At 29.0% G+C, this 10,866-nt stretch overlaps 1 protein-coding gene across 1 annotated transcript in view; it reads right to left on the reverse strand.

The window, feature by feature from the left end:
- LOC133645844 (muscarinic acetylcholine receptor M2-like) overlaps positions 1-10,414 on the reverse strand; it is a 27,727-nt gene extending 17,313 nt beyond the window's left edge. The window contains exon 1 of the mRNA XM_062040751.1: positions 10,312-10,414. The gene's annotated coding sequence lies outside the window, so the exon portion shown is untranslated. The remainder of the gene's footprint in view (positions 1-10,311) is intronic.
- Positions 10,415-10,866: the final 452 nt, after the last annotated feature.

The raw sequence follows: 10,866 nt of genomic DNA on the forward strand, positions 1-10,866 counted from the left end.
TATGTATCTCATATAAATGTATGTCTTTTTGAAAAACTATTTAGAAAAGTATTAATGATCTTAGTATAAATATTTTACATGAAGTATTTTTTCACTTTAAAAATGCTAGTTTTACATAATACATTTAAGAAAAGGAAATAACATGTATAAAAAAATTAGTTTGATATATTTGCTAATATTTGCAGATATTAGCTCATTTGGAAAAAAACACTTATGTATCTCATTTATTGTAATTTTTTATTTTTTAAAATTTGATTTAATTTTTATTTTTTTATGTATCTCATTTAAAAGTATGTCTTTTTGAAAAATTATTCAGAAAAGTATTAATTATCTTAGTATAAATATTTTACATTAAGTATTTTTTCACTTTAAAAATGTTAGTTTTACATAATAAATGTAAGAAAAGGAAATATGTATAAAAAATGTATTTTATATATTTGCTAATATTTGCAAATATTAGCTCATTTGGAAAAAAAAACTCTTATGTATGTCATTTTTTTAATTTTTTTATTTTTTATTTTTTAAATTATGTATCTCATTTAAAAGTATGTCTTTTTGAAAAACTATTTAGAAAAGTATTAATTATCTTAGTATAAATATTTTACATGAAGTATTTTTTCACTTTAAAAATGCTAGTTTTACATAATACATTTAAGAAAAGGAAATAATATGTATAAAAAAATTAGTTTTATATATTTGCTAACATTTGCAGATATTAGCTCATTTGGAAAAAAAACTCTTATGTATCTAATTTATTGTAATTTTTTTTTTTTTTAAATTTGATTTAATTTTTATTTTTTTATGTATCTCATTTAAAAGTATGTCTTTTTGAAAAATTATTTAGAAAAGTATTAATTATCTTAGTATAAATATTTTACATTAAGTATTTTTTCACTTTAAAAATGCTAGTTTTACATAATACATGTAAGAAAAGGAAATATGTATAAAAAATTGATTTTATATATTTGCTAATATTTGCAAATATTAGCTCATTTGGAAAAAAAACTCTTACGTATCTCATTTTTTTATTTTTTAAATTTTTTTTAATTTTTTTTATGGAATAAATATTAGCTCATTTGGAAAAAAACCCTCTTATAAATGTATTTTTTATTTTATTTTTATTTTTTTAATTTAGTTTTTTATGTATCTCATTTAAAAGTATGTCTTTTTGAAAAATTATTTAGAAAAGTATTAATTATCTTAGTATAAATATTTTACATTAAGTATTTTTTCACTTTAAAAATGCTAGTTTTATCATAATACATTTAAGAAAAGGAAATAATATGTATAAAAAAATTAATTTTATATATTTGCTAATATTTGCAGATATTAGCTCATTTGGAAAAAAAACTCTTATGTATTTAATTTATTGTAATTTTTTTTTTTTTTTTTGGATTTTTTTTTTTTTTATGTATCTCATTCAAAAGTATGTCTTTTTGAAAATCTATTTAGAAAAGTATTAATTATCTTAGTATAAATATTTTACATTAAGTATTTTTTTCACTTTAAAAATGCTAGTTTTAGATAATACATTTAAGAAAAGGAAATAACATGTATAAAAAAATTAGTTTTATATATTTGCTAATATTCGCAGATATTAGCTCATTTGGAAAAAAACCTCTTATGTATCTAATTTATTGTAATTTTTTATTTTTTTTAAATTTAATTAAATTTTTTTTTTTATGTATCTCATTCAAAAGTATGTCTTTTTGAAAAATGATAAATAATGATAACTATTTAGAAAAGTAGTAATTATCTTAGTATAAATATTTTACATGAAGTATTTTTTCACTTTAAAAATGCTAGTTTTACATAATACATTTAAGAAAAGGAAATAATATGTATAAAAAAATTAGTTTTATATATTTGCTAACATTTGCAGATATTAGCTCATTTGGAAAAAAAACTCTTATGTATCTAATTTATTGTAATTTTTTTTTTTTTAAATTTGATTTAATTTTTATTTTTTTATGTATCTCATTTAAAAGTATGTCTTTTTGAAAAATTATTTAGAAAAGTATTAATTATCTTAGTATAAATATTTTACATTAAGTATTTTTTCACTTTAAAAATGCTAGTTTTACATAATACATGTAAGAAAAGGAAATATGTATAAAAAATTGATTTTATATATTTGCTAATATTTGCAAATATTAGCTCATTTGGAAAAAAAACTCTTACGTATCTCATTTTTTATTTTTTAAATTTTTTTTAATTTTTTTTATGGAATAAATATTAGCTCATTTGGAAAAAAACCCTCTTATAAATGTATTTTTTATTTTATTTTTATTTTTTTAATTTAGTTTTTTATGTATCTCATTTAAAAGTATGTCTTTTTGAAAAATTATTTAGAAAAGTATTAATTATCTTAGTATAAATATTTTACATGAAGTATTTTTTCACTTTAAAAATGCTAGTTTTATCATAATACATTTAAGAAAAGGAAATAATATGTATAAAAAAATTAATTTTATATATTTGCTAATATTTGCAGATATTAGCTCATTTGGAAAAAAAACTCTTATGTATTTAATTTATTGTAATTTTTTTTTTTTTTTTTGGATTTTTTTTTTTTTTATGTATCTCATTCAAAAGTATGTCTTTTTGAAAATCTATTTAGAAAAGTATTAATGATCTTAGTATAAATATTTTACATTAAGTATTTTTTCACTTTAAAAATGCTAGTTTTAGATAATACATTTAAGAAAAGGAAATAACATGTATAAAAAAATTAGTTTTATATATTTGCTAATATTCGCAGATATTAGCTCATTTGGAAAAAAACCTCTTATGTATCTAATTTATTGTAATTTTTTATTTTTTTTAAATTTAATTAAAAAAAATTTTTTATGTATCTCATTCAAAAGTATGTCTTTTTGAAAAATGATAAATAATGATAAATATTTAGAAAAGTAGTAATTATCTTAGTATAAATATTTTACATGAAGTATTTTTTCACTTTAAAAATGCTAGTTTTACATAATACATTTAAGAAAAGGAAATAATATGTATTAAAAAATGTGTTTTATATATTTGCTAATATTTGCAGATATTAGCTCATTTGGAAAAAAAAAACTCTAATGTATCTCATTTATTTTATTTTTTTTATTTTTAATTTTATTTTTTATTTTTTCAAATGATGTATCTCATTTAAAAGTATGTGTTTTTGAAAAACTATTTAAAAAGTATAAATTATCTTAGTATAAATATTTTATATTAAGTATTTGTCACTTTAAAAATGCTAGTTTTACATAATACATTTAAGAAAAGGAAATAATATGTATAAAAAATGTAGTTTTATATATTTGCTAATATTTGCAAATATTAGCTCATTTGGAAAAAACCTTTTATGTATCTCATTTATTGTAACGTTTTAATTTTTTTTTAATTTAATTTAATTTTTATTTTTTTATGTATCTCATTTAAAAGTATTTCTTTTTGAAAAACTATTAAGAAAAGTATTAATTTTCTCAGTGGAAATATTTTACATGAAGTATTTTTTCACTTTAAAAATGCTAGTTTTACATAAAACATTTAAGAAAAGGAAATAATATGTATAAAAAAATTAGTTTTAGATATTTGCTAATATTTGGAGAAATTAGCTCATTTGGAAAAAAAACTTTTATGTATCTAATTTATTGTAATTTTTGTTTGTTTTTAATTTGATTTAATTTTTATTTTTTTATGTATCTCATTTAAAAGTATGTATTTTTGAAAAACTATTTAGAAAAGTATTATTTATCTTGTACAGTCCGGGTAGGGGACAGGACTCTGTCCCAGGTGGAGGAGTTTAAGTATCTCGGGGTCTTGTTCACGAGTGAGGGAAAGATGGAGAAGGAAATCAGCCGGAGAATCGGAGCAGCTGGGGCAGTATTGCAGTCTCTCTGCCGCACTGTTGTGACGAAACGGGAGCTGAGCCAGAAGGCAAAGCTCTCGGTCTACCGAGCTATCTACATTCCTACTCTCACCTATGGTCATGAAGTGTGGGTAATGACCGAAAGAATAAGATCGCGGATACAAGCGGCTGAAATGAGTTTCCTCAGAAGGGTGGCTGGCATCTCCCTTAGAGATAGGGTGAGAAGTGCAGTCACCCGAGAGAGACTCGGAGTAGAGCCGCTGCTCCTTCGCTTGGAAAGGAGCCAGCTTAGGTGGTTCAGGCATCTCGTGCGGATGCCTCACGAGCGTCTCCCTAGGGAGGTCCTCGTTGCACGTCCCACTGGGAGGAGGCCCCCCGGCAGACCAAGGACCAGATGGGGGGATTACATCTCCTCTCTGGCCTGGGAACGCTTCGGGATTCCCCAGGAGGAAGTCGCAAATGTTGCTCTGGAGAGGGAAGTCTGGGGGTCTTTGCTGGAGCTGCTGTCCCCGCGACCCGATTCCGGATAAGCGGTTGAAGATGGATTATTTATCTTAGTGGAAATATTTTACATGAAGTATTTTTTCCCTTTAAAAATGCTAGTTTTACATAATACATTTAAGAAAAGGAAATAACGTATAAAAAAAATAGTTTTACATATTTGCTAATATTTGCAGATATTAGCTCATTTGGAAAAAAACTCTTATGTATCTAATTTATTGTAATTTTTTATTTTTTTAAAATTTGATTTAATTTTTATTTTTTTATGTATCTCATTCAAAAGTATGTCTTTTTGAAAAACTATTTAGAAAAGTAGTAATTATCTTAGTGGAAATATTTTACATGAAGTATTTTTTCACTTTAAAAATGCAAGTTTTACAAAATACTTTTAAGAAAACTAAATATATATTTAAAAAAATCCATCCATCCATCCATCTTCTTCCGCTTATCCGAAGTCGGGCCGCGGGGGCAGCAGCCTAAGCAGGGAAGCCCAGACTTCTCTCTCCCCAGCCACTTCGTCCAGCTCCTCCCGGGGGATCCCGAGGCGTTCCCAGGCCAGCCGGGAGACATAGTCTTCCCAACGTGTCCTGGGTCTTCCCCGTGGCCTCCTACCGGTCGAACGTGCCCGACCAGATGCCCGAACCACCTCATCTGGCTCCTCTCCATGTGGAGGAGCACATCCTCCAAACCAATTTAAAAAAAATTGGTTTTATGTAACCTTTCTACCTAGATGTATAACAAATAATAATAAATGCAGTATAATTTTGGTTGTATGCTAAAAAATCTAATAAAAACTTTTTTTTACGACTAAATCTTGAATAAATTATTTAAAACTCTACTATTCAAAACAGCCATTTATCAACAACACCCAGAAACGCCACCGGCATTATTGGGCCCGAGCTCATCTAAAATGGACTGATGCAAAGTGGGAAAGTGTTCTGTGGTCTGACGAGTCCACATTTCAAATGTATTTTTTGGAAACTGTGGACGTCGTGTCCTCCGGACCAAAGAGGAAAAGAACAATCCGGACTGTTCTAGACGCAAAGTGTAAAAGCCAGCATGTGTGATGGTATGGGGGTGTATTAGTGCCCAAGACATGGGTAACTTACACATCTGTGAAGGCACCATTAATGCTGAAAGGTACATACAGCTTTTGGAGCATTCAAGCAACGTTCTCATGGACGCCCCTGCTTATTTCAGCGAAACAATGCCAAAGCCACGTGTTACAACAGCGTGGCTTCGTAGTATAAGAGTGCGGGTACTAGGTACTACTTTTTTGCAGTCTATTCAATTGAATATAGGTTGAAAAGGATTTGCAAATCATTGCATTCTGTTTTTATTGTTGGATAGAAGCTTTAAAAATGGTAGCAAGTCACACCGTGACTCAAGGAACAATGCAAAGGGGGGGGGGGGGGGGTGGAAAAACCAGGCCCACACATAACGTTGTGATGAAGCAATGGACTCTAATTAGGAAATCAATGTAAAGACCCTCCAGGGTCATTGCATGTAAGTGACTCCATTAGGCCACGCGATAACATCGTAGTCCACCTGAGCGATGTTCCCTTCCTGCTCTCCCGTGAAACTTCATTAGAACCTGGCTGACTCCATCACTTTGCTCCTCACCCAAAGTCCGGTCCAAGGCCTCCATTGACTCAATTCACCTATTTTTTTTTTTACAGGTACGCCAACCCTAATAACCGTGTAAAATAGTTCCTCGCGACTCTACACAAAGAACTCGTGTTGATTATCACGCTGAATAGAGATGTCTGATAGTATCGGCCGGCCGATATTATCGGCCGATAAATGCTTTAAAATGTAATATCGAAAATTATCTGTATCGTTTTTTTAATTATCGGTATCGTTTTTTTTTTTTTTTTTTTTTTTTTTTTAAATTAAATCAACATAAAAAACACAAGATACTCTTACAATTAGTGCACCAACCCAAAAAACCTCCCTCCCCCATTTACACTCATTCACACAAAAGGGTTGTTTCCTTCTGTTATTAATATTCTGGTTCCTACATTATATATCAATATATATCAATACAGTCTGCAAGGGATACAGTCCGTAAGCACACATGATTGTGCGTGCTGCTGGTCCACTAATAGTACTAACCTTTAACAGTTAATTTTACTAATTTTCATTAATTACTAGTTTCTATGTAACTGTTTTTATATTGTTTTACTTTCTTTTTTGTTCAAGAAAATGTTTTTAATTTATTTATCTTATTTTATTTTATTAATTTAAAAAAAAAAGGACCTTATCTTCACCATACCTGGTTGTCCAAATTAGGCATAATAATGTGTTAATTCCACAACTGTATATATCAGTATCGGTATCGGTTGATATCGGTATCGGTAATTAAAGATATCGGCAAAAAGCCATTATCAGACATCCCTAACGCTGAATGTCTATGGGTACCTTTCACATTTCCATCAATACGATACCAGGGAATTGATACCCGTACCAATTTGTGATACTTCTGTGTGTGTTCAAATGTGATAGCAAATGTTAGTAGTTTTAAAATAAAATCCAAAGAATATCTATAGATATATCCGGTGCGGCTAATACATGTAAACACATTTATTTCTTCTAAAATTTGAGTTGAGTTGAGTTGAGTTTGAGTTTATTTCGAACATGCATTTCTCTTTTCAACACGTTCGAAAAGGAGTAGGAAGAAGCAGAGCTTATTTAATCCTACCCCTTTTCTTTACATAACAGTTGCAAAACTTTTTGTTCACTTCCTGTTCACAATTTTTTCACAATAAACTCCATAAGTAATCACAATAAAAATAAATAGATAAATAATAGTAAGAATTTAATAATAACAATTGGTGAAGTAAGTCATATTTCATATGATGAGATAAGTAAGATGACTTTAAGAATGAATGAATGAATGGATGAAATAAATTGAGAATGTTTGTCATGGTTCTTCTTCTTTGTACTTTGTAAACACTTTAAGTTTGAAGAGTTTCTTGAAGTGGATCATATTAGTACATTGTTTGATTGCTTTGCTTAATCCATTCCATCATTTAATTCCACATATTGATATACTGAAGGTTTTAAGTGTTGTACGTGCAAACAAATGTTTTAAATTACGTTTTTCTCTAAGATTATATTTCTCCTCTTTTTTTGAGAAGAATTGTTGTATATTCTTGGGTAGCAGGTTATAGTTTGCTTTGTGCATAATTTGAGCTGTTTGCAAATTCACTATGTCGTGGAATTTCAGTATTTTTGATTCAATAAATAAAGTGTTTGTATGTTCTCTATATCCAACATTATGTATTATTCTAACTGATCTTTTTTGTAACACCGTTAATGAATGAAGTGTACTTTTGTAATTATTTCCCCATATTTCTACACAGTAGCTCAGATATGGTAACACTAGTGAGCAGTAGAGAATATGAAGGGATTTGTGGTCTAGAACATGTTTTGCTTTATTCATTATTGACGTGTTTCTTGCTACTTTATGTTGTATATTTATTTACGTGAGATTTCCAGTTCAATTTATCATCAATCATTATACCTAGAAATTTGGTTTTGTTTACTCTTTCAATTTCTATTCCGTCTATTTGTATTTGTGTTTGACTTTCTCTTCTACTGTTACCAAATAGCATTATTTTAGTTTTACTAAGATTCAACGATAGTCTGTTTTTGTCAAACCATCTTTTTAGTTTGTTAATTTCTTCTGTTATTATTTGTATTATCTCCTGTGTGTTCTCTCCTGAACAAAACGCTGTTGTATCATCCACAAATAATACTAACTTTAAATCTTTTGTAACTTTACAAATGTCATTTATATAGACATTGAATAATTTAGGTCCTAGTATTGATCCCTGAGGTACACCACAGGATATATTTAGCGTTGTAGACGTGTGTTCGCCTAGCTTCACGTATTGTTTCCTGTTCGTTAGATAACTTCTTATCCAGTTTAAGACTAACCCTCTGTATACACTATTTAACAATACCACCTTAACATTTGACAAGATACACTGAATTAATAATACCACCTTAACATTTGACAACAAAACAATTATACACTTATTTAATAATACCACCTTAACATTTGACAACAAAACAATTATACACTTATTTAATAATACCACCTTAACATTTGACAACCAAACAATTATACACTTATTTAATAATACCACCTTAACATTTGACAACCAAACAATTATACACTTATTTAATAATACCACCTTAACATTTGACAACAAAACAATTTCACACTATTTAACAATACCACCTTAACATTTGACAAGATACACTGAATTAATAATACCACCTTAACATTTGACAAGATACACTGAATTAATAATACCACCTTAACATTTGACAACAAAACAATTATACACTTATTTAATAATACCACCTTAACATTTGACAACCAAACATTATACACTTATTTAATAATACCACCTTAACATTTGACAACAAAACAATTATACACTTATTTAATAATACCACCTTAACATTTGACAACAAAACAATTATACACGATTTAACAATTCCACCTTAACATTTGACAAGATACACTGAATTAATAATACCACCTAAACATTTGACAACAAAACAATTATACACTTATTTAATAATACCACCTTAACATTTGACAACAAAACAATTATACACCTATTTAATAATACCACCTTAACATTCGACAAGATACACTTAATTAATAATACCACCTTAACATTTGACAACCAAACACTTATACACTTGTTTAATAATACCACCTTAACATTTGACAAGATACACTTAATTAATAATACCACCTTAACATTTGACAACCAAACATTATACACTTATTTAATAATACCACCTTAACATTTAACAACCAAACATTATACACTTATTTAATAATACCACTTTAACATTTGACAACAAAACAATTATACAGTAATTTAATAATACCACCTTTACACTTGACAAGATACACTGCCTTAATAATACCACCTTAACATTTGACAACCAAACATTTATACACCTATTTAATAATACCACCTTAACATTTGACAATTATACACTTATTTAATAATACCACCTTAACTTTTGACAACCAAACAATTATACACTTATTTAATAATACCACCTTAACATTTGACAATTATACACTTATTTAATAATACCACCTTAACATTTGACAATTATACACTTATTTAATAATACCACCTTAACATTTGACAATTATACACTTATTTAATAATACCACCTTAACTTTTGACAACCAAACAATTATACACTAATTTAATAATACCACCTTAACATTTGACAACCAAACAATTATACACTTATTTAATAATACCACCTTAACATTTGACGACCAAACAATTATACATAATTGTATTATCATTAAATAATATTAATATTAATCAAATATTGTTATTTAATATTACTGGCAGCCGTGTTGCATTCTGTGTGAATAACTCATTTCACAACGTATATACCTGCGGCTTATAGTCTGGTGCGGCTTATATATGGAATAAACATGTATTTCCTTCTAAAATTCAGTGGGTGCGGCTTACATTATAAACCGGAGAATACGGTACTAGTCCTCTCTCTCTCCGCCCTCATTGGATTATTTCTCGCTTTGTTTTTAGGCGGGGTTGGGTCTTTGGAAGGGACAACTAACGACTTGTATTGGGCGTTCCTGCTCTGAGAAGTGGGACATGTCACATGTGCCTGAGTGGCAGGCCTCACTTCAAAGAGTCCGTGCTGCACGGAGAGAAACCAAAGGGTTGCAAAAAAACAACAACATTTGACCCCAAAAAGCCTTGCAAGGGAAAAAAGTGCACAGATAAAATGCAGTCACAATAATACTTCACTTGTTAAATTAGTTTAAATTTTCGAATAGGTCGTCCACGCCATGACGTCACAGCAAATTTCTCATTCTGTTGCAAAAAAAACAAAAAAGTGCTCTTACCTGCCTGACTTTTATTGCGCAATCTTACCTGGAGTGCACGGAATGAGGCGGACGAGTCGTCTTTCTTTGCTCCATGTCCGCCTTCTGGACACAAAGTCACTGGATGTTGATGTTGTTGCTCCTCCTCTGTTAGTGAGTGTGTGTGTGTGTGTGAGTGTGTGTGTGTGTGTGTGTGTGTGTGTGTGTGTGTGTGTTCTTGTACTTCTACCCTTCTTGAGACATCAACAAGGAAAAGTACCTTCCATATGAGGAGGTGTGAACAAGTGATGACATAAATCATGGTCCCAATAACATTGCATCTAATAGAGAGCCAAATACTAGAGTCCGTGAACATTGCTCCAAAGTCAGGATTTTTTTGTTGATTTAATGTGCATACAAAAGTAAACATTGACAGGTGCAAAGGCAGCAATATATGATAAAAAAAGACAACAGCTACCCTATTCATCCCCAGAAAAAACCAGCCAGCTGATTTTACGATTTCCGGTGCTGACGTTAAGACAACCCGCGTCCCATATGTGACCATAGGATGAACAAATACACTACGCTACTAAGACTATAGTGGACATTAACTGTTAGCTTCTAC

The sequence above is a fragment of the Entelurus aequoreus genome, linkage group LG03 (genome assembly GCF_033978785.1).
Source record: "Entelurus aequoreus isolate RoL-2023_Sb linkage group LG03, RoL_Eaeq_v1.1, whole genome shotgun sequence".
NCBI classification, from domain to species: domain Eukaryota; kingdom Metazoa; phylum Chordata; class Actinopteri; order Syngnathiformes; family Syngnathidae; genus Entelurus; species Entelurus aequoreus.